This window comes from Simochromis diagramma, unplaced genomic scaffold (genome assembly GCF_900408965.1).
Source record: "Simochromis diagramma unplaced genomic scaffold, fSimDia1.1 OVJJ01000753.1, whole genome shotgun sequence".
NCBI lineage: Eukaryota > Metazoa > Chordata > Actinopteri > Cichliformes > Cichlidae > Simochromis > Simochromis diagramma.
The window spans coordinates 17,798,510-17,803,509 of NW_024387523.1; the positions used below are offsets into that span (position 1 = coordinate 17,798,510).

General features: G+C 44.0%; 1 long non-coding RNA gene across 1 annotated transcript; it reads left to right on the forward strand.

Moving 5' to 3' along the window:
- On the forward strand, nucleotides 1-3,302 carry LOC120726696. The gene is made up of 2 exons (XR_005694371.1): nucleotides 1-751; nucleotides 1,072-3,302. It is a non-coding gene; the product is annotated as an uncharacterized LOC120726696 (long non-coding RNA).
- The last annotated feature ends 1,698 nt before the right edge of the window (nucleotides 3,303-5,000 follow it).

The window sequence follows — 5,000 nt, forward strand, 5'->3', positions numbered from 1 at the left end:
AACTAAAATGTATTAATGTGGACATGGCCTCAGTCTCAGCTGACTGCAGGTTTCCCCAACCTTATGAACAGTATATTTGCATAATGACTGAAATGAATGATCACGGAGGTCAGTTCCGTGATCATTAATATGTAAATTCTCATGTCAAAGACGACTGATCAACGGTTATGTTCCTTCCCTGTTTATGAGGTTGGGGAAACCTGCAGTCAGCTGAGATTGAAGAAGTCACTTGAATGAGTGACGAAACGTTTCTCCCTCTGAAAACGATACGCCCAGATGAACAGAATCAACTTTTGGGGATACTACCACTCTTGCTAGATTGTATCACGTCATCCAAACAACAACAAATTTAACAAGTGTTAAGTTGTTGAATTTCATGCAGATCGTACATGATTTAATTGCGTTCACCATAGAAACATCAAACTATTTTCTTAAAATTAAAAATTAGACTCTCGTAAATGTAACAACCATCCAGTTTCACTGTTTTGAGTGTAGATGAGTTAGCAAAATATAACATGAGAAGACAATGTCAGAAAATAATTGTACAAAAGGCCCCGTAGTTACGGTTTATCGCTGTTCAGTTGTTAGTTTCACCGGTAGTTTTTTAAAGTGGCCAGTAGAGGTCAACCCACCGCTATGCATGAGAGAGACTACGGGCAGGGAAAAACGTGGGCAAGGCACCTGAGCTTTTCTGCTCCAGGTTACGGCAGAGAATTGGTCATTCCTTGAGAAGTGTGCGTTAATGAGCAACGTAAGTTTGTGATCTGTGAGTATAAGTGATGATAAGATGTGTTTGGGACTGTGCCTGAGGTTAGTGGGGGAATGAGTGTGTTTCTGCCTGTGCAGCTAACGGTTGCTAAGCTAAGCTAAGCTAACTCTCCTGTCATGTGGTTGGGTATAATCGTGTACTGCGTTAGTTCTCTCAGTAAGTCTATCTGTGAGGCGTGTGTAATATGACCTATAGTGTTGAAGGGGATGTTCACATTTCCCACCTGTGTTTATGTTGATGTACTCTTGAGTTATTGATGTGAACACTTTAGTAATGTAGTATTTTCATTCTGTTCCTTCTAGACCACACACACCTAACCCTGTATGCATACCTGCTCCTATGACAATACCACTTTTACTCCCACCTGTGTGAAGTCAATACAAGAGTCTGCACTATCCTCTGTGTCTTCATTGTCTCCCTTCTGAACATTCATCCGGGCCCTGAGCAGTGTTCTGGCCGACACTCCGTGGAGTGGTAGCTGCAAATCTGAACTAGCACCTTACAGTCCTCCCAGTCCAAGTTATCTACCCAACAATAATACTAAAATAAGTTCCTATTACTACCATTATCATAGTTATTTTTACTGGTGCTATGATGAAATCTACCCACATTAATGGTCCTTCGAGCCAGATGTGAGCTGCCTCTGCCCTAACAAGATGGATGATATTCAGAACTTCTCAGCCCTTGCTGCGCATCCACGGCGTAATGTACGTCGTCCCCTCCGCTATGAAGCTTATGAGACTGACTTTCCCAGGCTTGGTGCAGGTTACCAGGAGGGAAGTGAGACAGGAGGCTATACCCATTCTCCACACCATCTGACGCCCACTCACACGGCCATGTCACACCATTGAGGGTGGAGCTAGAAGATATGCAACGTGAAAGGTTCCTGTTCCAGCAGTCCCATGACCAGATGAGAGCCGGGCTGGCTGATTTCCAGGCTCTTCATGCTAGTTTGCTGCAGCTGCTGGACTGTGCAGAGAGTCTGCAGCTCAGTCCACCACCACCCAGAGCCCCTTCTGTTCATCTCCAGCCACCCCCTGCTGAAGAGGAAGAGGACTGGCCTCCACCAGTCCACCTCCTCCAATTGTGTTCAAGGAGGAATCTGTCTCCAGCCAGGGTCCAGTTGCGGACCGCATTGATACAATGATGAAAGAGCTCCAGGATCTGAAGAGGGAGTCTATCGCTACACAGAAGAGTCAGATCATCCCCACTCATGAATCTAAGCCAGGGTTTATTTCTCCTCAGCCAAGGACCACCTATCCTCCAGCGCTGCCTCCAAGAACACACCCCCCTCCATTGCAACCACTGCCAGCTCCGCCTCCGCCCCCATCTACTCCTTTCTTGACCTCACAGATGTATAGACCCCCCGGCTTAGCAGCGGCCCCAGATTTGACCTACTGGGGGCCTCGTCCAAGCATTCCCAAGCTCACACGGCGTGATCCTGGGGAATTTGCTCATCTGAAGATGGCACTAGAGAACTTATTGCCCCCAGAGAGTTCAGAGCTATTCAGGTATCAAGTCTTGTTAGATCACCTACACCTGGAGGAAGCAAAGTTGATAGTGGACGCTTACCTCCATTCTGCCACGCCCTTCAGACCAAGCAGATGCTCTGTCGTGGGTTTTCACAGTGCAGAGAGCTCACCCAGGTCACTAGGTACTAGTGATGGGTAGATGAGGCCTTATGAAGCGTTTCAGCACATTCCCCAAACTGTATTGATACTGTGTCGACACAGTGTTGCTGTTTTGCTCCATACTGACACCTGCTGGACCTTAAATATCATTGCAGGCAACTTACTTGAAACTCACAACAGACACTGATTCAATGACCTAGTCATACTTGTACACTGTAAGGTGTTGTACTTTCCATGGAATCATTTTATATCTTTTATATTGCAAATATTGTAGACATCTTTAAAATATATTGTGAATGACATTAAGTGAAAATTAAAATTAAAGTATTGTGAATGTAATATTACCCATTTGACTCAGAGTTTATTATAAATTTCTATTCAGAAAAACAAGTTTATCCAATGTTTTAGCATTCAGTCTATTGCGTTTTTTTTTTTTTACACCATTTCCACAGCTTTGGAAAACTCACAGGTACAGATGAAGCTGGGGTACGCAAAAACTGTAAAGCCAGGTGGAAAAGGTTCTGATAAGATGTCTTCCTATTCCCCCAGTACGTTAAAGGATCCTCTGATCGTGGAATGTTTCTCTCCGACACTCTCCACAATACTAAGGGGTTGGCAGTCCTTTATAATAAAATTCAGGACTGCCTGGTCCAGAACAGTCTTCCTAGATGCTTGATTTCAAAATAATAAAACACATATTAATAAAAAAAAAAAAGACGATAAAGCTGTTCAGTGTCTATATAGGCCGACCTGTGTTCATTCTTGGTGTGTTTGTCTTATTTTCATGTTTGGCTCTGTAATGCCTAAACACTGAGGAGGTGCTTTTGTTTGTGTAAGAAAGCTCCGCAGAACAGATGCGACATTTAACCTGCATAAAATGAAATAAATAATTTACACTTCAAGTCACATTGCTGTTTTTGCTATTCTGATAGATTACACTGAAACAAAGACAAACTATTATATTATATTATTTGCAGTTAAAAGATCAAAATGATCCCACACAACAGAGACATTTCTTTTTCTTTCTGGCTCAATTTTGTTATGGAGAGATGTTTTTTTTTTTTTTATCTTTGCGAGAGTAATTTTGTGGGGTGTTTTTGGTGGCGACTCATTCCGTTGTTAGATGCGGATGTGGTAGTTTGGCGCGTTGGCAATGAGCGAGACAGCAGCTGTATCGATCACGTGACTTTTTCAAATTCAAATTCAAATTCAAATTTTATTTGTCACGTACACAGTCATACACAGTACGATATGTAGTGAAATGCTTGGACAACTGCTCGTGACCTAAAGAAAACAGAAAAGGAAAAGGCTATGAATAAGATAGGAAATAAATATGAAAAATTAAAAATGGTAAATTTAACTAGGAAGGAATAAAATATAAATTAAGGTTAAAAATGAAATAACTGTACAACACAAATTAGAATGAAGGGTAAATTTAACTGGGAGAATAAGATAAAATATATAAATTAAAGTTGAAAATAAAATAACTGTACAACAAAATACACAATATAGAACTATATAAGAATGTATGAAGAAATATAAATAAATATATACACAATAACAGCAGCATATACACAATAACAGCAGCGTGATTTAAGTAATGAAGTGAAAACAATATCCAGAAAGTCCAGTGTGTGTGTAAGAACTGTATGTGTGGGTCAGTACTGTGTGGTGGTGTGATTGAGAGACCGTATCGCCTGCGGGAAGAAGCTCCTCCTCAGTCTCTCTGTGTTGGTCTTCAGGGAGCGGAATCGCTTTCCTGACCTCAACAGAGAGAACAGTCCGTTGTTGGGATGGCTGAGGTCCTTCACCATCTTCCTGGCCTTGGTCCAGCACCGCCTGCTGTAGATTGAGTGCAGGTCAGGGAGCTCGGAGCGGATGGTGCGCTCAGCTGACCGCACAACCCTCTGTAGAGCTCGTCTGTCCTGCATGGTGCTGTTCCCGAACCAGGTTAAGATGTTTCCCGTCAGGATGCTCTCTATGGTGCAGGAGTAAAAGTTCCTGAGCACCTTGGAGGGCAGTTGGAAGTCTCTCAAGCGTCTGAGGTGGTAGAGACGCTGACGGGCCTTTTTCACCACGGTGTTGATGTGACAGGACCATGACAGGTCCTGCGTGATGTGAACTCCGAGGTATTTGAAGCTGTCCACTCTCTCCACTGGGCACTCGTTGATGACAGGGGTCTGGTAGTTCCTCTCCTGCTTAGTGCTGAAGTCCACTATCAGCTCCTTTGTCTTACTGACGTTTAGAAGGAGGTTGTTCCTCTGGCACCAGTTCTCCAGATTCCTACCTCCACCTGCACCAACTGCTGCACCTCCACCCACCAGTCTGTCAAGCTAATCAAGTTTGCAGATGACACCACCGTTATTGGGCTCATCTCGGACGGGGATGAGTCTGCCTACAGGAGGGAGGTTGAACGTCTGGTGTCCTGGTGCAGCCACAACAACCTGGTGCTGAATGCCCAGAAGACAGTGGAGATTATTGTGGACTTCAGGAAGCACACAGCCCCACTCCCCCCCATCATCCTGACTGACACCCCCATCACCTCTGTGGACTCATTCCGCTTCCTGGGTACCACCATCACCCAGGACCTGAAGTGGGAG